General features: G+C 38.4%; 1 protein-coding gene and 1 long non-coding RNA gene across 40 annotated transcripts in view; one reads left to right on the forward strand and one right to left on the reverse strand.

Annotated features, from left to right (window-relative positions):
- Positions 1-21,991, forward strand: LOC102148406 (uncharacterized). The gene is made up of 3 exons (XR_001378311.3): positions 1-141; positions 729-796; positions 21,857-21,991. It is a non-coding gene; the product is annotated as an uncharacterized lncRNA (long non-coding RNA).
- Positions 21,992-22,839: 848 nt separating this feature from the next.
- CDC42SE2 (CDC42 small effector 2) overlaps positions 22,840-25,650 on the reverse strand; it is a 131,551-nt gene continuing 128,740 nt past the window's right edge. For 20 of the 39 annotated variants that reach the window (XR_011424936.1, XM_070232689.1, XM_070232700.1 and 17 more), the window contains one exon: positions 22,845-25,528. The gene's annotated coding sequence lies outside the window, so the exon portion shown is untranslated. 39 annotated transcript variants of the gene reach the window in all.

Genomic DNA, 25,650 nt, shown 5'->3' on the forward strand with positions numbered 1-25,650 from the left:
TGAAGAGTAGGTGATATATATAAGAACCAAACTTTTAACAGTCTACAGTGAACAATGGCATACTGCGAGACTCCTGGCAGCTGCTTATCTGTTCTGACCGCTTGGAATTTAAGTTCTTTTTAACTTTGGCCATTTTGGTGGGTATGTAATGGTATTTTATTGTTATATAACTATATGGCTATACATTTATATAAACATACAGTTATAGAAACACATTTTATATATATGTATAAAACATATAAACATGTTATATAAACTATATGGCTACAGTTTTCATTTCTCTGATTATTAGTGGGCTTGAGCTCCTTTTCATATTTGTATGGACCATTTGATTTCCACTTTTATGAAATGCCTTTCTTAGTCTATTTTTTTTCTTATCAATTTGTAGGTATTCTTTATATATTCTGGATATGACTCCTTTATCAGTTATGTCTATGGCAAATATTTTCTCCCAGTCTGTGGCTTGCTTTGTTATACCCTTAATGATGGCTCTTGATGAAGAAAAGTTCATAATTTTAAACTAGAGAAACGTATTATTCTTTTCCTTTATGATTACTGCTTTTTTTGTGATTTAAAGTCTTTCCCTACTCTAAGTTCATTAACATATTTGTGTTATCTTTTAAATACTCATGAAGTTTTGCCTTTTAAATTTAGCTCTAAAATATATCTGTAGTCGATTTTTGTGTGTAGCATAAGATAGAGATCAGGTTTCATTCTTTCGCCTACAGATTGCGCCTGCACCACTTAGTGAAAAAGACACGTCCTTTGTTCCACTGACTTCAGTGCTGTCTTTCCTGTAAGTCAACTGCCCATATATGTTTGAATTTATTCTGGGGCTCATATTCTGTTTAATTGGCCTATTTGTTCTTCCATCCCCCAATACCATACTGTCTTAATTTTTCTAGTTTTATAATACATATTGATATTTGGTAGCAAAGTTCTCTGACCTTGTTCTTTTTCAAGTATATGATAGCTATTCTAGTATGTTTCATTTCCAAGTAAATTTTACAACCAACTTATCGACTCACACACACACAATTGCAATTTTGAATAGGATTTTCTTGAAATTATAAAACAATTTGAAGGAAATGAATATCTTTGTAAAATTGTCTTCCAATTTGTGAACCCACTATATTTCTCCATTTATTTAGACTTTTTTATTGTTCTCACTGTTTTATTGTTTTGACTTAAGAACCTTCATATTTTTTATATAAGATTTACTTTTAAGTGTTTGATGTGTTTCTTTTTTTTCCCTGATTTATTGAGATATACGAGACAAAAAATGAATATATTTGAGGTGTATGTCTTAGTCCATTTGAGCTGCTATAACAAAATACCATAGACTGAGTGGCTTATAAACAGCAAATTTATTTCTCACAGTTCTGAAGCCTAGGAAGTCCAAGATCAAGGCACCTGCAGATTCAGTGTCAGGAGAAGGCCTGTTTCCGGAGTCATAGTTGCACCTTCTCACTGTATCCTCACAGAGCAGAAGGGGGTGAGAGATCTCTCTGGGACCTCTTTTATAAGGGCACTAAACCTATTCATGAGGGCTCCACCCTCTTGACCTTATCACCTCCTAAAGGCCCCACCTGCTCATACCATCACCTTTATGGATTAGGATTCCAGCAAATGAATGGGGGACGGGCACAAACATTCAGTGTATAGCAGTGTACAACTAGACAGTGTGATGATCTGATATATGTATACATTGTGAAATGATTACCACAATTAAACTAGTTAGCATTTCCATCACCTCACATAGTTTCAATTTGCGTGTGTGGTAAGAACATTTGAGATCTACTCTCTTAGCAAACTTCAAGCATACAATATAGCATTAGTAACTCTAGTCAAATCTGTATACTACTACTCCAGAACTTATTTATCTGCATAACTGAGTCCTTGTAACTTCTGAGCAGCATCTCTCCGTTTCCCCCACCCCTCAACCCTTGGCAACCCCCAGATTCCACATGTAAGTGAGATCATGCAGTATTTGTCTTTCTGTGCCTGGCTTATTCTGCTTAGCATAATATGGTCCAGGTTTATCCATATTGTCACAAATGGCAGAATTTTCTTTTTTAAGATTGAATAATATTCCTGTATGTGTGGGCATGCATGCATGAGCACGTGTGTGTACGTATTCCACATTTTCTTTATCCATTCATCTGTCAGTGGACAGTTAGGTTGTTTCAAGTCTTGGCAATTGTGAATAATGCTGCAGTGAAGTGCAGATCTCTTCAGCCAACAGTCAACAAGAAGCTGGTGCCCTCAGTTCTACAACATGAGTTTTGACTTCTACACGGATATTAATTCTGCCAAAACATGAGAGTGTTTAGAAGTGGCTTCTTGCCTTGGTAAGCCTCCAGATTAGAGCAGAGCCAAACTGACACCTTGACTGCAGTGTTGTGAGACCCTAAGCAGAAGACCCAGCCAGGCTGGCCCCAAACTCCTGACTCACTGAAATTGTGCTATTTTAAGCTGCTGAGTTTATAGTAATTTACTATAAAGCAACAGATAACTAATATGTCACTTAGCTGTATGACCTTGGAGAAGTCGTGTTTATTCCCTGTGCTTTAGTTCTCACAATCTCATAACAGGTTAACAACAATAACCTATCTCCTATTAATTGTTGCTATGAAGACAAAATGAGTTAATAAATGTATAATCCTTTGTCAATGCCTAGCCACCTAGAAAGTGCTCAGTAATTGTAAGCTGTATTATCACTGCCTTAGTGATTATATGCTTTTTCTTCTTTCTCTCTCTCCCTCCTCCTTTTCCCTCATCACACCTCTATAATTTCCTACTGTAATTCTTCCATCTCACCTCCTTTTCTAGAATTTTATTTCTTTGCTCAATATAGTCTTGGCTGGCCAACAGCTCCTTTTCCTAGTGGTCATTTATCTGACAATGTCAACTGTTCAAAATATAAGCAAGATGCCCCAAAAACTAAAAATGATTCCATGTAGAACATGCACTAAAATTATATTCTTGACTTGTTGATGAGACTTTAGATATTTCTTGTTTCCTAAGTTAAAACGCACTAGAAGTCAAAATTTAAAACAGTGAGTTTCCAGGAAACTAGAAGGAAGAATATTTATAGCAATAAGAATGTGATTAAGACAACCTGAGAGGTAGGGAACCTGAAAACTGTAAAAGGCAAAGAACTCACGAAGCAGCTGGAGGCAGAGACAGGCTGCACTGCAGGGATCTCTTAAGTTATCACTGGACAAATATAACGTGTTCTTGGATGAGACGCTTATCCTCTCTCAATTTCAATTTCCATGTTTGTTTATAATGACAATATTGTCATCAAGAGGGCCTCAAAATCCATTCTACTTTGATTAGGAGAGCAGAGTGTATATTTTATATTTCCATACTTGAAATGTATATAATATTAGAAATATATTTCAAAAAAAATTTTTTAATTATTAAATAAAGGATCTCTTGTTCAATAACAAAATACAATCCAGTTAAAGGATGGTCAAAGACTTGAATAGACATTTCTCCAAAGAAGATATACAAATGGCCAATAAGCATATGAAAAGATGCTCAATATCACTAATAATGAGAGAAATGCAAATTGAAACTACAATGAGATATCACCTCACACTCATTAAGATGGCTCCTATCAAAAATAAAAAGACAAGTGTTGGCAAGGATGTGGAGAAACTGGAACTCTGTACATTGTTAGTGACAATGTAAAATGGTGCAACTGCCATGGAAAACAATATGTATGTCCCTCAAATAGTTGAAAATCATACTACCTTATGATCCAACAATCCCACTTCTGGGTGTATATCCAAAAGAATTGAGAGCAGAGTCTCAACAAGATCTTTACACACCTATGCGTTATTAACAATAGCCAGGAGGTGGAAGCAAGCCAAACGGCCATTGATAGCTATAGAAAAATAAAATGTGGTATATACATACGATGGGATATTATTCAGCCTTAAAAAGGAAAGAAATTCTGACACCTGCTGCAACATGGATGAACTTTGAGAACAGACATTATGCTAAATAAAACAAGCCAGTCACACACACAAAACATGATTATGTGAGGTATCTAGAGTAGTCAAATTCATAGAAAGTAGAATGGTGGTTACCAGGGACTTGGGAAGGGGAATGGGGAGTTGTTCAATAGGTATAGAGTTTCGGTTTTCCAAGACGAAAAAGTTCTGGAGATTGGTTACGCAGCAATGTAAATGTATGTAATACTACAGAAATATACACTTAAAAATGGTTAAGATGGTAAATTTTATGCTTGTGTATTTTTCCAGAATTTTCTATAATACCCCCCCCCCAAAAAAAATCCAATTCAAGAAAGATTAACAAATGAAATATCTGTGGTGGGCTGCAGCTAGAGAAGGAGGGGAAAACCAATAGGCAGCGATGGAGAATTTCATCTCTCATGAGATCAGGAACACATTTAGGACAGTTACACCTAAAAAACCCAAACTCCAGAGGATCTCTCCTGTGTCTCATCATAGAATCCCCTAGGGCACTGGAGGCCAAGTAGCTAGTCAGCACTGAGCAAAAATTCACAGGAAAACTTGACCTTGGGTTTTAACTTCAGCATGTCAAGCTCTTCATTTCACTAAAAACCTGGCGCTTCATCATGCTGAGGAGCTAACAAGCTTGAAAAGTAGTTATTTTTCTATCATCACCAAGGTTAGACATTTAAATTTTATTTGAGCTCATGGCTTCCTTTGAGAGGCAGAGAAATAGAAGAGATGGGCCAGAGAGCGCTTTCTGTTTCAGGCGGTGCAGGGAGGGGACAGGTATGGGGTTGTGCTCTGGAGATCTGCTGAGGACCCAGGTGCTGAGGATGCCAGGAGTTCTTCAATCCTGTGTGGACTCACCATTCAGAGCAGAACATTGAACCTTCTCCCTGGCTTCTGACCTCCCCAGAGCCAGGAAGCCCACTGTGGCCTGGACCTCGGGGGAGGTACTGCTGCTAGATTGTTACTGGCATTCTGGGTTACTGCTTATGTTCTTTTCAGTATTTTTTGTTTATTTTCCAATTTAAGAAACATTTTGCACTGATTTGTCTTGAACCCTGTCCTGCCAACACCTTTTGGTTTAAAGAGTACAGCGTCCTCTCAGGTTAACAGGGCCTGGAATGCAGTGTTGGATCTGGGCTTCTGATGAGCAAACGTTTTGAGGCTTCAGAGCCAGGTTTTCTCCCTCCATCCAGAGGACAGGGAAGGAGAGCCGCAAGTCTAGCAGAGAATAGGCTGAGCATCCTCCTCTCTTCTCTGTCCTGTTGTCTTTTTCTCTCATCTGTAAAAGCCTGCCCCCTTTGACTCAAGCACTGGCTAGCAGGCTATGTGGACTTCACCCCAGTTCTGCATTCTGCTCCACAAGCTTTCCTGCCTTCCCTGAGCTAACATCTGTTGCCAATCTTCCTCTTTTTGCTTGAGGCAGATTGTTGCTGAGCTAACATCTGTGCCAATCTCCCTCTACTTTATGTAGGATGCAGCCACAGCGTGGCTTGACAAGCTGTGCTAGGTCTGCACCCAGGATCCAGGGAACCCCGGGCCACCAAAGCAGAACATGTGAACTTAACCACTATGCCACCAGGCTGGCCCCTCAATCCCTTTTTTAAGGTTACTATTTCATCCCCAATCCATGGGGTTCTGGTGGGACTTCGAGTCACAGTAGCATGCCTCCTCACACATCTGTGCACACACTCGTGTGTGTATTGTGTACATGACTGCAGGCAGGCCAGTGTGAGGCCTTCCCTGGAATTCCTAGCATGTGGATGGAGGTCAGTTCCTGTATGACCCCAGGCCATTTCTCATAAACTACAAGACTAACATACCCAGTTATTAGCTGTTTGATCTTGAGCGACTTTTTTATCCTCTCTGTCTGTTCCATCATCTATGAAATTGGAAGAGTGAAAGCTCTTTAGTAGGACGGTTGTGAGAAGGAGCAAAGCTCGTGCCCAGCATGTGACTGGTGTTTACTGAAGGTGTCCTCATCCCCTCCCTCCAGTGTCCCATTCCCTCACATAACTCCACAGTCAGGCACTTCCACTGAGCTCCCCATCTCTCTCCCATTAGGCTGGGTCTGTAAAGTGCTTTCAGCAATCTGGAACTAATAAAAGTCTAATGAACTAACCAATAATTAAACCTCTACTGGAAGTTCTACCTTCTATGTTTATTTCTTAAGAATGGACAATGAGATCATAATTAATTTTATTAGCACTTTTACCTATTTCACCAGAAGCTATGCTGCTGATTTCCTCTTTCACTAGTCCTTGTAAATCCTTCATTTCATGAAACACCAAGGGTCTGAGGAACTTCCCCAAGAGCAGCTTTGAGATAGATTGAAACACCTGCCTGTTCTCTGGTTATTCATTATATCTGGGAGCTGCAAGAGGTGACAGTGAGAGGCAGGAGAGAGAACTCTGCACTGAGTTCACAAACTGCCAAGCAGAGGGAGGAGGGGGCCAACATTGGGGAAGAAAAAAAACTGCCTTGCATTGTAAAATCGGGTCAAGAAGGAGATCATTAGGAGGAGGTTTGTTTAATCCTTGTAGAACACAATGTGCTGGCCGCTCATTGATTTCCTGGAATAACCCGCTGGGCTGGACTGGGTTTTCCCCTTCCTCAGTGCCCGGCATGCTAGGAAAGCCCCAGTCCACGGCATAGACTTTTCACATGCTGTTTTCACATGGGTGGCTATGTCAGGATCTGTATCTGACCATGTGTGCCGTGTCTGAGGCGTCAATTGAAAACATCAAATGGTTTTTCTATAGCCACTCATGACTGATTTATCACTTTTTTACAGCCTGTGCAGAACTGCTGCTGCCTGAGGAACAAACACAGCTTAGTCCTGCGGTATCGGGCAGTTGCTGAATAACCTGAGCTGCTGACATGGCCTCTTTTGGGGTCTCTGGTTCTCGTGACGATCATGTTCCCATGCATCTTTTTGACAAGATCTCAATCCTGAAGGCATCATTTCTGCTGGCAGAGTGTTGAGCACAGGTGGTCTCAATTAGAGTTTTTCCCAAGTATGCATTTAGATAGGCGTAGACAGAAGGCTATTAGGTGAGTGAGTCAGTGATTTGCATTTCTCAGTGGTATGTCCACATCTCCTCTGAGGTGGTTCTCAGTGTATGCTTGATAAGACTGAATGGCTTACTTTTCTTAATGTTTCCCTTCTCTTTATTTTTCTGCTCTGCTATTGCCTTTGAATGAGTTCACCTGACCAGTTCTTTGGCTTTCTCTTTCTATGAATTTGAATACTTTAGATAACTCACAAAAAGTGAGATCATACTATATTTGTCTTTTTGTGGCTGGCTTGTTTCACTTAGTATGTCTGTCCTCAAGGTTCATCCAGGTCGTAGCATGTGTCAGAATTTCCTTTTTTTAAAATTCTGAATAATATTCCATTGTATTTTATTTTTCCATTCAGCTTGTGATGGACACTTGGGTTGCTTCTAACTCTTGGCTATTGTGAATAATGTTGCTATGGACATGTGTGTACAAATATCTCTTTGAGACTCTGCTCTCAATGCTTTTGGATATATGCCCAGAAGTGAGATTGCTGGATCATATGCTGGTAGTAGTATTTTTGAGGAAACTCCATGTTGTTTTCCATGGCAGGTGCACCATTTTACATTGCCACCAACAATGCACAGTGTTCCAATTTCTCAATATCCTTGCTAACACTTGTATTTTTTTTTCTTTTTTTTTTGATGGGAGCCATCTTGATTGGTATGAGGTGATATCTCACTGTGGTTTTGATTTGCCTTCCCTCATTATCAGTGATGTTGAGCTTCTTCTCATGTGCTTATTGGCCATTTGTATGTTTTCTCTGGAGAAATGTCTATTCAAGTCCTTTGCCCGTTTTTTAATTGGGTTGTTTGTTTTTTGTTGTTGAGTTGTAGGAGTTCTTTATATATTCTGGATATAACCCCTTATCAGATGTATGATTTGCAAATATATTCTCCCATTCCATAGGTTGCATTTTTACTCTGTTGATTGTGTTTTTTGATGCATAGAAGTTTTAATTTTGACATGGTCTGGTTTATCTATTTTTGCTGTTGTTGCCTGTGCTTTTGGGGTCATATCTAAGAAATCATTGCCAAATCTGCTGTTGTGAAGGTTTTCCCCAATGTTTTCTTCTTAGAGTGTTATAGTTGTAGGTCTTAATGTTTACATCTTTGATCCATTTTAATTTTTGTTTATCATGTAGGGTAAAGGTCTGCTATGGTTGGATGTTTTCATATGTTTAGATCCTAATGCCCTGTGTGATGGTATTAGTAGATGAAGCCTTTGGGAAGTGCTTAAGTCATAAGGGTGGAGTCCTCATGAATGGAATTGGTACTCATATAAGGGAAACTAGAGAGAGGTCCCTTGCCTCTTCCACCATGTGAGGACATACCAAGAAGGCACCAGCCCCAAACTGGGAATAGGGCCTTCACCAGAACTCGACCATGCTGGCATCTTGATCTTGGACTTCCCAACCTCCAGAACTGTGAGAAATAAATTTCTGTTGTTTGTAAACTATCCAGTCTGTGGTGTTTAGTCATAGTAGCCCAAACAAAGACAAGGTCCAACTTCATTCCTTTGGGTGTGGCTCTCCAATTTTCCCAGCATCATTTGTTGAAAAGACTGGCCTTAACCCATTAAATGGTCTTCACATCCTTGTTGAAAATCATTTGACCTTACATGGAGAGAGTTTATTTCTGGGCCCTCTATTCTATTCCGTTGGTATATATGTCTTTATGCCAGTACTATGCTGTTTTGATTACTGTAGACTTGTAATAAATTTTGAAATCAAGTATGAGACCTCCAACTTTGTTCTTTTTCAGGATTGTTTGGCTCTTAAGGGTCCTTTGAGATTCCATATGAATGTTAGGATGGATTTTTCTATTTATGAAAAAAATGCCATGGGGATTTAGATAGCAGTTGCATTAAATCTGTAGATTACTTTGGGTAGTATTGACATCTTACCAATATTGTCTTACAATCCATGAACACAGGATGTCTTTCCATTTATTTCTGTCGTCTTTAATTTCTTTCACTAATGGTTTATAGTTTTCGGTGTACAAGTTTTTTGCCTCCTTGGTTAGATTTATTCCTAAGCATTTTACTCTTTTTGATGCTATTTAAATGGAATTGTTTTCTTAATTTCATTTTCAGATTGTTCATTGTTAGTGTACAGAAACATTAGTAATTTTTGTGTGTTGATTTTGTATCTTGCAACGTTGCTGAATTCATTTATTCTAACAGTTTTTTGAGGGTTTTGTGTGTGTGTGTGGAATCTTTAGGGCTTTCTACATATCAGATCGTGTTGTCTGTGAACAGAGATAATTTTACTTCTTCTTTTCCAATTTGGATGCCTTTTATTTCTTTTCCTGGCTTAACTGCTTTGACTAGGACTTCTATTTTGTTCAATAGAAGTAATAAAACCAGACTTCCTGATCTTGGAGGAAAAGCTTTCAGTCTTTCACTATTGAGTATGATGTTAGCTGTGGACTTTTCACATATGTCCTCCATTTTGTTGAAGTAGTTTCCTGCTGTTCCTAGACTGTTGAGTGTTTTTATTGTGAAAGAGTATTGAATTTTGTCAGATGCTTTTTCTCTATCAATTGAGATGATCATATGGGCTTTTCACCCCATCATTCTGTAAATCTAGTGTATTACATTGATTGATTTTCTTATGTTGAAACATTCTTGCATTCTAGGAATAGATCCCACTTGTTCATTATGTATCATCCTTTCGTCATCATGTATAATCCTTTTAATGTGCTGTTGAATTCTGTTTGCTAGTATTTTGTTGAGGATTTTTGCCTTGCTTTCTTCTTGCTGCTTTTAAGATTCTCTCTGTCTTTGACTTTTGACACTTTGATTATATCTTGGTTTGGGTCTCTTTGGCTGTATCCTCCTTAGAGTGTTTTGAGCCTCTTGTATTTATATTTCTATTTGTTTCCTCAAATTTGGGGTGTTTTCAGCCATCTTTTTAGAATGAGCTCTCTGCGCCTTTCTCTCTCTCTTCTCTTTCTGGGACTGCCATAGTGCATGTATCAGTTCACTTGATGGCATCCCATAAATCCCTTAGCTTCTATTCACTCTTCTTCATTCTTTTTTCTTTTGTTCCTCTGCCTCAAAAATTTCAAATGATCCATCTTCAGGTTTACTGATTCTTTCTTCTCTCTGATCAGGTCTGATGTTGAAGCCCTCTAGTGAATTTTTCAATTCAGTGATTGTATCTTTCAGCTGCATAATTTGTTTGATTCTTTTTTATAATTTTTATCTCTGTTAATATTCTTTTTTTTTAAATTATTTTCTTGATTTTGTTTAGTTTTCTCTCCATGTTCTCATTTAGCTCACTGAGCATGTTTAAGACAGTTGTTTTAAATTCTTTGTCAAGTCACAGGTCTGCATTTTTTAAAGATTGGTTCCTGGAGATTTATTTTATTCCTTTGAACGAGCCATGTTTTGTTGTTTCTTTGTATGTCTTGTGATATTTTGTTGAGTTTTGGACATTTGAAAAAACGGCCACCTCTCCCACTTTACTGACTGGCTTCATGCAGGGAAAGACCTTCACTAGTCAACTCAACTTAATGGTTCATAGTCCTCTTGAACCTTTTCTGAGGATACATCTTCCCTGGGACTGTATTTGTGCCTTTTTGCCAGTTCCACATAAATCCAACTGCTTTTAAGTGTCTTTATTTCCAGAAGAGTCTCATTCCTGCTGCTTCTCAGTAACCTTGAATTTCTGTTGTATCTTGTGCCTATAATCTCTTGCCTCCAGGCATCCACAGGTCTGCAGACCACCTGCAGTCTAACATGCTGCTGCACCCACTTCTGCTTTCAGCAGCCTCCAACCTAGTTTCCAAATTATATCACCATTTCCATCAGTGTTTGGAGTCTGGCAAGACAAACCAGTCCCTCAGGCAACCTTCAACCCTGAGGCAAGCTAGAAAGTTACAAGCAAGTTTTATTCTTTGCCTTCAGCCCTGAGGGAGAAACTGGGAATTGGGTGGTTTCCTCCCAACTGAGCTGTCCTGCACCAGGGAGAGGGTGGGGCAAGGGCATGCCACATGCCATGAAATTCCCTACCATTTTGAGCAGGCCTTTTTCTTGTTTAGGCATTTACTTGGTTGTTGCAGCTTCTTAACTGGTTTCTAGAGTTCTCACAAAGCTATTTTGGTCCTTATGTAGTTATTAATTGGTGTGTCTGTTGGGGAACAAGGGCCTGGAGATTTCTAGTCTGCCATTTTGCTGAGGTCACCTCTCTAATATTTCTTGTTTAAAATGTAATGTTAGGGGCTGGCCCCATGACTGAGTGGTTAAGTTTGCACACTGCTGCTATGGCCCAGGGTTTCGCTGGTTCATGTCCTGGGCACAGACATGGCACCGCTCGTCAGGCCATGTTGAGGCAGCGTCCCATGTGCCACAACTAGAAGGACCCACAACTAAAATATACAAGTATGGACAAAGGGGCTTTAAGGAGAAAAAGGAAAATTTTTTTTTTTAATCTTTAAAATGTAATGTTATTTTGTGTCACATTAGTATTATGAAATTAGTAGTATAAAGAAAATGAAATCCAAACAGGATAGACTGGCATTGTCTGAAAAATAAAAGTCCCCTTATCTACTTCTCACACTCCATTTGTACTTCTAGGGATAACTACTTATAGCCATTTGCGTTTTTGAATTCTTCTGAGGGTTATATCCTTAATTGTAAATAATGTAGACATATTTTCTTGATCCATCAACTTTGAATTGTACAAATGATTTTATGCAACAAAAGATGAGGCTTGGAATAGACTTGCTGGTCCCTCCTTCCAGTTATGATTATATATATATATATATATTTTATATATATTTTATTAAGGTCATAATAGTTTATAATATTGTGAAATTTCAGTTATACGTTATTATTTGTCAGTCACCATATATACGTACCCCCTTTACCCCTTATGCCCACCCCCCAACCCACTACCCCTCTGGTAACCACTAATCTGTTCTCTTTGTCCATGTGTTTATCTTCCATATATGAGTGAAATCATACGGTGTTTGTCTTTCTCTGTCTGGCTTATTTCACTTAACATAATACCCTCAAGGTCCATCCATGTTGTTGCAAATGGAACAATTTTGTCCTTTTTTATGGCTGAGTAGTATTCCATTGCATATATATACCACATCTTCTTTATCCATTCATTAGTCGATGGGCACTTGGGTTACTTCCATGTCTTGGCTATTGTGGATAATGCTGCAATGAACATAGGGATGCATAAGTCTCTTTGAATTGTTGATTTCAAGTTCTTTGGATAAATACCCAGTAGTGGGATAGTTGGGTCGTATGGTATTTCTATTTTTAATATTTTGAGAAATCTCCATAGTGTTTTCCATAGTGGCTGCACCAGTTTGCATTCCCACCAGCAGTGTATGAGAGTTCCCTTTTCTCCACATCCGCTGCAACATTTGTTGTTTTTTGCCTTAGTAATTATAGCCATTCTAATAGGTGTAGGTGATATCTCATTGTAGTTTTGATTTGCATTTCCCTGATGATTAGTGATATTGAACATCTTTTCATGTGTTTATTGGCCATCTGTATATCTTCTTTGGAAAAATATCTGTTCATATCCTATGCCCATTTTTTGATCAGGTTGTTTGTTTTTTGTTGTTGATTTGTATGAGTTCTTTATATATTTTGGAGATTAACCTCTTGTCAGATATATGATTTGCAAATATTTTCTCCCAGTTGATGGGTTGTTTTTTCATTTTGCCCTGGTTTCTTTTGCCCTGTAGAAGCTCTTTAATCTGATAAAGTCCCATTTGTTTATTTTTCCTTCTGTTTCCCTTTCCCAAGTAGACATGGATTCAAAAAGACCCTCCTAAGACTAACTTCAAAGACAGTACTGCCTATATTTTCTTCTAGGAGTTTCATGGTTTCAAGTCTTACTTTCAAGTCTTTAATCCATTTTGAGTTAATTTTCATGTATGGTGAAAGATAATGGTCTACTTTCATTCTTTTGCATGTGGCTGTCCAGTTTTCCCAGTACCTTTAGTAAATAGACTTTCCTTTCTCCATTGTATGTTCTTAGCTCCTTTGTTGAAGATTAGCTGTCTGTAGATGTGTGGTTTTATTTCTGGGCTTTCGATTCCTTTCCATTGATCTGTGTACCTATTTTTGTACCAGTACCATGCTGTTTTGATTACTATAGCTTTGTAGTATATTTTGAAGTCAGGGATTCTGATGCCTCCAGCTTTGTTCTTTTTCCTGAGGATTGCTTTAGCTATTCAGGGTCTTTTGTTGTTCCATGTAAACTTTACAACTCTTTGTTCTATTTCTTTGAGAATCATTAGGATTCTGATTGGGATTGCATTAATCTGTAGATTGCTTTAGGTAATATGGACATTTTAACTATATTTATTCTTCCAATCCATGTGCATGGAATATCTTTCCATTTCTTTATATCATCGATTTCTTTCAATAATGTCTTATAGTTTTCATTGAAGAGGTCTTCCACCTCCTTGGTCAAATTTATTCCTAGATATTTTATTATTTTTGTTGCAATTGTAAATAGGATTGTATTCTTGAGTTCTCTTTCTTGTAGTTTGTTATTAGAGTATACAAATGTAACTGATTTTTGTAAGTTGATCTTGTACCCTGCCACTTTGCAGTAGTTGTTGATTATTTCTAATAGTTTTCTGGTGGATTCTTTAGGGTTTTCTATATATAAGATCATGTCTGCAAACAGTGAGAGTTTCACTTCTTCATTGCCAATTTGAATACCTTTTACTTCTTTTTCTTGCCTAATTGCTCTGGCCAAAACTTCCAGTACTATATTGAATAAGAGTGGTGAGAGTGAGCGCACTTGTCTTGTTCCTGTTCTCAGATGGATGGCTTTCAGTTTTTCCCTGTTGAGTATGATGTTGGCTGTGGGTTTCTCAAATATGCCTTTTATTATGCTGAGATATGCTTTCCTTCTATATCCATTTTAAAATTGAGAGTTTCTATCATAAATGGATCTTGGATATTATCAAATGCTTTCTCTGCATCTATTGAGATGATTATGTGGTTTTATTTCTCATTTTGTTAATGTGGTGTATCACTTTGATTGATTTGCAGATGATGAACCATCCCTGCATCCCTGGTATAAATTCTACTTGATCATAGTGTATGATACTTTTATTGTATTGCTGTATTTGGTTTGCCAATATTTTGTTGAGGATCATCGATACTCATCAGCAATATTGGCCTGTAATTTTCCTTCTTTGTGTTGTCCTTGTCTGGCTTTTGGATCACTTTGATGTTGGCCTCGTAGAATGTGTTAGGAAGTGTTCCATCTTCTTCAACTTTTATGGAATAGTTGAGAAGGATAGGTATTAAATCTTCTTTGAATGTTTGGTAAAATTATCCAGGGAAGCCATCTGGTCCTGGACTTTTATTTTTTGGGAGGTTTTTGATTACTGTTTCAATCTCTTTACTTGTGATTGGTCTATTCAGATCTTTTATGTCTTCTTGATTCAGTTTTGGGAGGTTGTATGAGTCTAAGAATTTATGCATTTCTTCTACATTGTCCAATTTGTTGTCTTATAGTTTTTCATAGTATTCTCTCATAATCTTTTGTATTTCCGTGATATCCATTGTAATTTCTTCTCTTTCATTTCCAATTTTATTCATTTGAACCTTCTCTTTTTTTTCCTTTGTGAGTCTAGCTAAGTTTTTGTCAATTTTGTCTATCTTCTCAAAGAACCAGCTTTTGTTTCATTGACCCTTTCTACTGTTTTGTGGAGTTTTTTTGCTTTCAATTTCATTTATTATTGCTCTAATTTTTACTATTTCCCTCCCTTTGCTCATTTTGGGCTTTGCTTCTTCTTTTTCTAGTTCTGTTAGGTGTAGTTTAAGATTTCTTATTTGAGATTTTTCTTGCTTGATAAGGTGGGCCTGTATTGCTATGAATTTCCCTCCTAGGACTGCTTTTGCCACATCCCATATGAGTTGGTATGGTGTAGTTTCATTTTCATTTGTCTCCAGATAGTTTTGATTTCTCCTTGAATTTCTTCAGTGATCCATTGGTTCTTCAGTAGCATGTTGTTTAGCCTCCACACATTTGTCACTTTCCCAGCTTTTCTTGTGTAGTCGATTTCTAGTTTCATAGCATTATGGTCAGAAAAGATGCTTGATATGATTTAAACCCTTGTAAATTTACTGAGGCTTGCCTTGTTTCCCAACATATGGTCTATCTTTGGTAATGTTCCATGTGCACTTGAGAAGAATGTGTATTCTGTTTTTGGATGGAATGTTCTAGATATATATATTGAGTCCATCAAGTCTAGGTTTTCATTTAAGGCCACTGTTTCCTTTTTGACTCTCTGGCTGAATGATCTATCCATTGATGTAAGTGGGCTGTTGAGGTCCCCTACTATTACTGTGTTGCTGTCAATTTCTCTCTTTAGGTTTGTTAATAGGTGTCTTATATACTTTAGTGCTCCTTCGTTAGGTGCATATATATTCATAAATGTTATGTACTCTTGGTGGAGTGTCCTTTTTCTCATTATATACTGCCCCTGTTTTTCTCTCATTGCCTTTTTTATCTTGAAGTCTACTTTGTCTAAGTATGGCAACACCTGCTTTCTTTTGTTTGCCATTTGTTTGGAGTATCATCTTCCATCCCTTCACTCTGGGCCTGTGTTTGTCTTTAGAGCTGAAATGTGTTCATGGAGGCAGCATCTTTTTGGGTCTTGTTTTTAATCCATCAAGCCACTGCATCTTTTGATTGGAGAATTCAATCTATTTACATTTAGAGTGATTACTGATATACGAGGGTTTAATGCTGCTATTTTATCACTTGTTTTCCGGTTGTTCTGTATTTCCCTTGTTTCTCATCCCATGTATTTTGGACTGCCAATTCAGTTTGGTGGTTCTTTATGATGGTTTTCTCAGTTTTGTCTTTATTTATCATTTGTGTCTCTGTTCTGACTTTTTGTTTAGTGGTTATCATGCAGTTTGTATAAAAGATCTTGTAGGTGAGATAGTCCATTTTCTGATGGCCTCTTATCTCCTTAGTCTAAGCAGGCTCCATCCCTTTCCTCAACCCCATCTAAGTTATTGTCACAACTTATTCAATTTTGTGTTGCAAGTTTGTGGTTAAAATGAAGTGATTATAGTTATTTTTGATGTTTTCCTTCCCTTTATCTTTAATGTTATAATTAAGTTTTAGCTAACCTGTTCTGGGGAAAACTGCAATTTTCTGATTTTGTCTGCCTATTTATCTCCTTGCTCAAGGCTTTGTAAACCCTTCTGGGTTTTGGGTTTTTTTTTTCTGGTATGAGGGCCTTCTTGATCATTTCTTGTGTGCGTGGGGTTGAGGGGGGGGGGAGTTGTAGCAATGAACTCCCTCCACTTTTGTTTATCTGTAAAAGTTTTTATTTCTGCATCAAATCTGAAGGATATTTTCGCTGGATAAAGTATTCTTGGCTGAAAGTTTTTGTCTTTCAGAATTTTGAATAAATCATTCCACTCTTTTCTAGCCTGTAAGTTTCCTGCTGAGAAATCCCCTGAAAGCCTGATAGAGGTTCGTTTGTAAGTTATTTTCTTTTTCCTTTCTGCTCTTCATATTTTTTCTTTGTCATTGACTTCTGCCAGTTTTACTAATATATGACTTGTAGAGGGTTTACATTGATGTAATTAGGAGTTCTATTAGCTTCTTTTACTTGTAATTCCAGCTCTTTCCCCAGGTTTGGGAAGTTCTCAGCTATTGTTTGTTTGAACAAGCTCTCTGCTCCTTTCTCCCCCTGGAATACCTATAGTCCTTTTGTTGCATTTCCTAATTGAGTTGGATATTTCTCGGAAAATTTCTTCGTTTCTTTTTAGTCTTAGTTCTCTCTCCTCCTCCATATGAAGCATTACTGTATTTCTGTCCTCTAAATGCTAATTCTATCCTCCATAATATCAGCTCTGTTATTTAAGGGCTCCAGAGTTTTCTTACTTCATTCATTGTTTTTCATCTCCCACATTTCTGGGGTTTTTTATGGTTTCAGTCTCTTTTGTGAAGAACTCCCTCTGTTCATTAATTTTATTCCTGATTTCAGTGAACTGTCTGAGTTTTCTTGTAGCTATTTTGAATTCTCTGTCATTTAGATTGTAAATTTCTGTGCCTTCTGGATTCATTCCCAGGTACTTGTCATTTTCCTTCTGGTCTGGAGTGTTAATGTACTTTATCTGATTTGATGGGGTGGATTTGTGCTTTCACATAGTGGCAGTATCTGGTCGCAGATTCTACCTGCCATCAGTGGGAGGGCAGGGGGAACAGGAGCTGTGTATTCTGAGCCCGCCACAAACGCTGGCAGCTGTGCATGTCCATTAGAAGCTATGCTGACAGGGCCTGTGTTTGCCCACTCACCACGGCTGCTTTACAAACGTATGCGCAGGCACTCTGGTAGGGATCCCTGGCTCTGGCTGACTGGCCTAGCTGGTGCACCAGGTGTGGGGACAGGTGCTTTATTTCACATGCAAAATCCTGGGGGCGCTCCTGCTCTGCACTCACTGTTTGCCCTCCTAGGGTGCTTGGCTTGGTGAAGACACTCCTGTGAAGGCTTAGCCTCCTCAGTGTGGAGCTTTCCCATGGGCTGGGAGGCAACTCCAAGAGTGTAAGCATTCCCACAGAAGGCTTCCCCCTCCTCTTTCCTCTGAGAGCCATGCACATTCAGGGTCTCTGCCATTCAGGGGAGGACAGGAGATCCCCTTACTTCCTTCCACTGCCTCCTGGGGAGTCCAGCACCTCCACCTTCACACATATGACTCCATGGATCTCTCAGATGTCCATTATGTTGTGTGAATGTCCTCTGTTCGTCTGAGTGTCCTTTTCTTTGTATCTTAGTGGGGAGAGACTAAGGAAGAGCTCACTCGGCCATGATGCTGACATCACCTTCTAAATGCCATTAGTCTTTGGAGCCAAAACAAAGACAGATCCCCATGGGTGACCAACATTCAAGGGGTGGATTCAGTTTTGGGAGGCAGGGGAAGGAGACTGAAGAGAAACAGTCAGAGGGGAGGCAGGAGAACCAGGATCATGATTATATTTTTACACTTAAGTTCCTCCCATTCAATTACTAACCAGGCCTGACCCTGCTTAGGTTCTGAGATCAGACAGTTGGGTGCACTCTGGATGGTATGACCGTTGACTTAAGTTTCTTTTTTTTATATATAACTTTATTTTTTTCTATCTTTACTGAGATATAATTGATATAACATTGTTGTATATTTTTATAACTTTAGAGGATACATATTGACAGTACTTCATGAATTCCCAATATGTGCATAAAGGAAATTAGCACTATACTCTCCTCCACTTCTTTTCCCCTACACTATCTTCTGAATTTTGTCAAGTTTTCTAGAATTTACATTCTGTCTTGTGACTACAATAATCTTTCCTGGTTTGATTTAAAAAGACTTGAAGATTGTAATTATGTCCTTATAATTCACTGTACAATCAAGTTATGTTATGAGCTCTTAAAGAAATACAATTATTTGTCACTGAAACTGTGCCTCTCAAACGACAGTGTTCTCTTTTCTTAAATTTCATTCAAAACACAGTTTGTCATTTATTTACGTGGCTGACTCTGTTATAGGAGCTTGGAGAACATCTATCCACACCCAAAATCATGTCACATCTTTGGACATGTTTTTGCTTTATACTAGGATATCTAGAGTTGTCTTTCCTTTTTCTTGCCAACAGTAAAATGTGTTTTGTTGCCATGTTACTAAGACCTTGTCAGTTTCCATATCACCATCTCAGGCTGCTGCTATTTTAAACTACATCTCCTCTCCCATATCCCCAGCTATCTGTCCAGAGCACTTAGCATTTTCTAATCTTTTATATTGTTTACTTATTTGACTTAATGTCTGTCTCTCTGTACCCCCACCTCCAAAATGAAAGCTCCTGGAGGGTAAAGGAATTTGTTTTTGTTTGCTGCTATATCCCCAGTGCCAAAGCAGTGCCTGGCACATAGTGCTCAATAAAATATTTTTGAATGCATTAATCTTCCATCTATTAAATGGTATCCATTCAATTATGCTTCTTGTTCATTGTTTGTTCTAATTTGGGTAGATTGCTTTCAAGGTCTTCTTCACACCTAGAAATCTTGAGATTTAATTATGCTACTTGACAACTGGAGGAACCCGCAACTAAAATATATGACTATGTACTGGGTGGCTTTGGGGAGAAAAAGGGGAAAAAATCTTAATTATGCTACTAGATTTGTTCTACGTGTTCTTGCAGAGCATACTCTCAAGTGTTTTCAGGAAGGGCGTGTGGAAGTTTTGATTCCTTGCTAGTCTGATCTTTATTTTGCCATCTCACTTCATTGAAAGTTTGGCTATAGAGAGCACACTAGTTCAAAATGACTTCTCTTAGAAGTTTGAAGCAAGTGCTCCATTATATTCTAGACTTCACTGCTGCTGCTTAGAAATCTGGTAATCCTCCAAAGGAGGAGGAATAATCAGAGAAACAATATAATTTTGCATTGCTGAATAGATGAGTCTTCAGGACAAAAGCTCTATTGAGGACTGTGAAGTGTGAAAGTATAAATGACTTACTAGAGTGATTTTTCCCCTAAAATGTCTACCTGTTGGGTCAGTCTCCTTCAAGAATATCATATTCAAAAGGGGGAGAAAGGGAGAAAGGACTGCTTGCTTCCCTTCTGGGTTGCAGTCGTAGCTGATCCTGATATGCTCTTGGCCTAGATGGCCTGCGGCCTTGGCTCTCTCATGCACAGGTTGGATGTGGCTGCATCTACTGAGGGATGGTCCAGTCTCTCATTTCTGGTACCCATGTGCCATGGTCTCAATGTTTGTGTCCTCACCAGAATTCATGTTGAAATCCTAACTCCCAAAGGGATGATGGTATTAGTAGGTAAGGCCTTTGGGAGGTGCTTGTCAGGAGAGTGTAACTCTCATGAATGGGATTAGTGCCTTACAAAAAGGGGCTCCAGAGAGCTCCCTAGTTCCTTCTATCATGTGAAGATACAAGGAAGTTTGTGACCTGGAAGAGGGCCCTCGCCTGACCATGCTGGCACCCGGGTCTCAGATTCCCAGCCTCCAGAACTGTGAGCAACAAAATTCTTGTTGTTTATAAGCCACCCAGTCTGGGATATTTTAACAGCCCAGACAGACTAAGACAGTATCCAAGTGGCAAAACTTAGAGCTAAGTAAAACCTATAGACATTTGTGCAAAAATTTTATGAGACAAAATAGACATTATAGAAACTGGAAAGAAGTTCAACTCAAAAATCACCCCATTTGGAATTCTGAATCTGAGTGGCTCTGCCAAAAGCAGTAAGTACAGTGATTTTTACCTCTTTGCACTGTTTCTGAAAAGTGAAATAATTTTTAAAGAGACCCAGAAACAGCGACTCAAGTGTTTTCTGACACTGCCTGCACGTGCTGCCCCCAGCAGACAAAGTGCTCATGCACATCAGCAGGGGTGGACGAGCCCAGGGGGAACTTGTGGCCAAGAACTAGGGTCTAATGTGAAGGATTCAGTCAGCTCACACATTTGAAAGATACAGAGACATACAAAGGCTGTAAGTGTTTAGCGGCTGAAATTAATAACATTAAGAAAAAGGTAACTAGGTGAAGCTCTGAAGATTTTGAAAGAAGTATCTTATTTGCTGCTCCTTTAAACAAGCAAAAACAAAAATAAAAAGCTGTGCCTAGAATCCTTTCTGGGCCCCCGGGCAGGCTGTCAGCACATTTATCTGTCACAGCTCCTGGACACGAGTTCTAGTGAGTTGTAAAAGCTCTAGTGAACCCTGGAGTCTGGGTTTACAGAAGAGAAAATCTGGGGTTAGAATAAGACACTGTCTTTACTCTCCTGCTGTTACCTTCCAATGAGAGTAAAATCACTGTTTCTTCAATACCAAGATCACAATCTTTCAGCAACGGCTAGTGAGGTCCCAGATTAAACATTTGGCTCTTCTTACCCAGGAAGTAACATTTTGTTATAGGAAGCTGATTTTTCTGCTGAGCAACAAAGGCAGGCCAGATAGAAAACTGTAAAGATGAAGGTAAGGATAGGGGTCAAAGGAGCCCAGAGGGGCCAGCCTGGTGGCAAAGCAGTTAAGTTCACATGCTCTGCTTTGGCGGCCCAAGGTTCACTGGTTTGGAGCCCAGATGCTGACCTAGGCACCACTTATCAAGTCATGCTGTGGCAGGCATCCCACATATGAAAAAAATAGAGGAAGATGGGCACAGATGTTAGCTCAGGGCCAATCTTCCTCAGCAAAAAGAGGAGGATTGGCGGTGGATGTTAGCTCAGAACCAATCTGCCTCAAAAAAAGAAAAAACACACACACACACACCCAGAGATTGCACATATCTGGTAGAAAGCATTAAAAACAAGGCCTCATAGTCTTGGAAACATCATAAAAACTAAGTTAATGTGCCAAATATAAAAAGTAACTAACATGAGTCATTGAGTGATTTAAGTTTTCTTGTTTTAAGCAGAGGGTATATAATTCCCTTCTTATCTGTATCAATTTTGTAGATCTTTGCATTTTCACAGGTTTTAGCAAATTCCAGACTGTCTCTATTTTTATAGACTCGTCCTACTTTTTGTGCTTGTCTTATGAGCTCTTCTACATTTTACGCTTGTCCTTTGAAAACCTGAGCTCAAAATAGAGCTCCTGATGTTACACCAACATCAGTTTCTTGAGATACTTTTTCTCTTAATCAGGATGTCTTACTGAATTGTGAGTATTTTATCTTACAAAGAACTTCATCTTAACCCAATTTCCTTTTAGAGTCTTTGGCCATGAGATGAGGGAAAAAATTAACAATACTTTTTGAAATATGCTTCCCTAGCACTTTTCTCATTGATTTTTCTATTCTAGAATATTGTGTGGCAATTATGATACAGCCAAACCTCACTGACCTCTGCACAAGGTCCAATGCAGTGAAGTCTCTCACAGGACGTACCTGTAAGTAAGTATATAGATCTTCTTTGTCCTAAACCAGGGTTTCTCAAATGTGGCACTATGACATTTGGGGCTGGATAAATCCTTGCTGTGGGGGCTGTCCTATGTGTTGTCGCTATTTAGCAGCCTCCCTGGTTTCTACCCCCACCAGATGTCAGGAGCACCCCTTCCTCAAGTTGTGACAACCAAAATATCTCCAGACATTGCCTAGTGTTACCTGGGGAACACAATCACCCCCAATGGGAACCAGCATCCTAAACTATTTTAGGGGGAAGCTCTAAATTGCCTGAACTTTCTGTGATGATGGAAATGTCCTATAATTATCTACTATGGTAGCTGATAGCTACATGAAGCTATTGAGCACTTCAAATGTGGCTCTATAACAACTGAGGAAAAGAATGCTTAATTTTATTTAAATCCTATATATACCATGAGAACAAAATGCCTCAGTATGGAAAATTGAGGACGTATTTAACACCTTTGTTAAAAATCAGCTATCAATCACTTGTGAGGTTGACAGGCAATAAAAATGTAAAGAAAAAGGATATTAATATATTTTTTTTAAAAAACCTCCCTCCCTCTCATTTCCACTTTTTATCTTTGCTCAATAACTTACTTTCTTCCTATCATCTTACATAAAATTTTTTAAAATAAGTCCTATTTCCAGGCACTTTAGGTTCACTCTCACTAGGCATTTGGTAAATTATAAGGTGAAGTTAAAGATTAAAAGATAAGAACTTAAATTTCTAAACTAAAGAGAAAAGAGATAAATTGTTTTTGCATAATAGTAGTCATAACTGAAAATATGAGAATGCTAAAAAGGTGCTCTAAGTGAATTCTGGTAAATAATTCTGTGAAGGGAAAAATCTAAATGAACTAAAAGAAAGGAAAAACCAAACCAGGATTCAAAGAAAACATTTATTGAATCAAAATCAATATTTTCTTTTTAATATCTACAAGCCAACACTGAATTTACTTTATTCAAGAATGAACACAATGTACAAAAAAAGTATGCTTATATTATAAAAATATGTCAATTTATCTTCTGGGTGCTGAGCAGACATCATTTTAAACAAAATCAAGGCAAACTTGCTCTCCATAATGAAACTGCTATAATTTAATAACAAAAGTGAAAGCTAATATCCTCCCAAAGTATCTTTAAAGGCCCACTGATAATGCTGCATTGGAAATGCTAAACCCAGTCACCACAGCTGACATTTCCGCTCGATGGTTATTGGCACCACTTCATGCCCCCACCATGGGAAAGCACCTCTTTTATCACTGAAGACAGAATCCATGTCCTTACTTTAAACCTTCACTCAGTTTCCCTTGCTTAACAGTGGTCAGCATGTATGTCAACAAAGTATTAACCGTCAATCCTATTTATTTAATTAGCTTCAATTTTAAAATGAGATACATTGCTATGGGGAACAAATGACCTCTCGAGATTTAGAGTCCCACTTATGAATGCTTCACACTCCCTAAAAGACGTGTGTCCAAGGTTACTATCTTAGGATTTTTGTAATTTTCTTATTTCTTGAATTTCTTGGCACCTCCCTTGGCATGTGCTGTGTACACAGTGTGGCTACTGTGAGGTCAGTGGTGGCTGCACAGGGCAGCCTTTGGCTTACCATGGAGAGATGCTCCAGCGGCTCACTGGAGTATTTGGTCCTTGGTAGAAGCAGAAAAGACAGTGATTGGAAAAAAAGAATAAAATCAAATCATGAGTTGGGGAAAAGGGACCTATTGTTCTAGGAGTTATATGACAAGTATAAAACTTGTACTAATTTTAAAAGTCAAAATAGAAGTAGACTAAAGAGCATCAGTGCTGACAATGCCTAGAAAATCCAATCTGTCTTTTGAGGAGCACTGACTCTGGCTGAGCAGAATGACAATGTACTCAGGCAAATTCCAGAGTCCAATATCCACACAGTGAATTAATGACACTAGATGAATTAAATTTTAGAAGTTATTGCCTATTTTGATTACTAAGCATAAATATTTCTCCTTGACAGATTATGTGTCTGTTCAGGATTGACACCCAGGAAGGCTCAACATTGCAGAAATACAAGGATTGAGCAATCTAGTGCACCACCCTACCGGGTAAATGAAATTAAATTCAAAAGAATTAGGGGGGAAATGCTTTTATGTTTTGCCCGCATAAACCTAATATTTATTCAGTTACCTTTCTCACAAGAACCTGGGACTAAGGTCAGGGGAAAGGGGTAAAAGAAGAGAAAATTTCTTTATTCAATTACCTAATTCCTTATAGTTCTCTAAGTAAGTTTTCAATTAAGCCCCATCTGCTACATGAAATGTTAATTCTACCGAATATAGTTAGACAGGACTGAATTGGAAATAAGATTGAAACCTTTCCATGAGAATACAGACCACTAACTGGCTTAACACTAGACCCTTAGGGGAAGCAGAAGCATTTACAGAAATATCTGAAATACACACAGTTTGTGAAGAATAAACATATTTTGGAACCTGAGCAAAGGTTTCTTATCAATACCATAAAAAGTCACGATACAGGTTATTTTCCCTGGCAACGATTCAGCCAGGTCAGTGTGTTGCTCTTGGCAACTTCCATTGCCCCAAAATATGTAGAATATGGACAGCCCAAGGACTCTGGAGTCTGCAGTTAGTAGTACAGGCCAGAAGTTCAACAAACTGTTACTGGAAACAACTGGATACCATAATGTTAAACACAAAATAAAAACAAGTAAAAATAGAATGAGTACACAAAGAAACGAACAGTTACTAAGATGATGATGCTCAGAATCAGACTGGATGAGCGTATCACCGCAACACTCAGATACATACCATACCTGTTTATAATCACAGGTCCTTGCTCTCAAAATAAATATACTGAACATTTACAACAGAATGAAGGCCTTATGAATGCAAGCTTTTCTTTTATTGTAATAGATGAAAAAGTTATACTTCTAAAATAAGCTACCAGTTAGCTTTCTGTAGAACTGATGTGACTTGGTGCCACAGCTAACCCTTCTCTAATAGCAGCAGTATCGTCAACCCACGGCAGCAAAGAAACGCTCACTCCTGCATCCCATGGGCTCCCACACGAAGCAACTTCATAAAGCATGCAGATATCTACTCTGCTTGAAGTTTCAAATGAATAAAAATGATCATTGTGCTTGTGGGTCTCATACCTTCCAAATATACATAAACGGTGACAAATTAACACAATAGCAGGTCCTTGCTTACCAAGAAAATCATAAGGCAGAGGGTTGGAGGTGGAAGGAGAAACGAAAAAATAATAGTGCTGCATTCACAAAAAGATCATGCTAAGATCAGATCCATAGTGATAAAAATTGAAAACTATGCCGCAATCCAAAGAACTCTGTCCATGAGTCCAAAGGCATGCACGCCAGCTGAGGAAAACGCAGGAGTCGCCTGGCAATAGCTGCTTCGGAGCAGAACAGAAATGTCTCACTGGAGTAATCACAACGGGGTGAACAAGACGCCGTCACACTTCTCTTTTGTAATTGAAAAGAAGAGAAAAGCAATCACGACAACAAAAATGAAAGAATAGGGGAAAGAGAAAACACAGAAATTCACAATGACCTATAAAAACCAAAAGAAAAATCCAAATTATTTTTACACTTTAAGGATTCATCCTTTTTAAAAGTTGTCTTTTCTTTTTAATTTGAAAAGTCTATCAATAAGGCAGAGTTAAATACAGTTCC

The sequence above is a fragment of the Equus caballus genome, chromosome 14 (assembly GCF_041296265.1).
Source record: "Equus caballus isolate H_3958 breed thoroughbred chromosome 14, TB-T2T, whole genome shotgun sequence".
Classification (NCBI taxonomy): domain Eukaryota; kingdom Metazoa; phylum Chordata; class Mammalia; order Perissodactyla; family Equidae; genus Equus; species Equus caballus.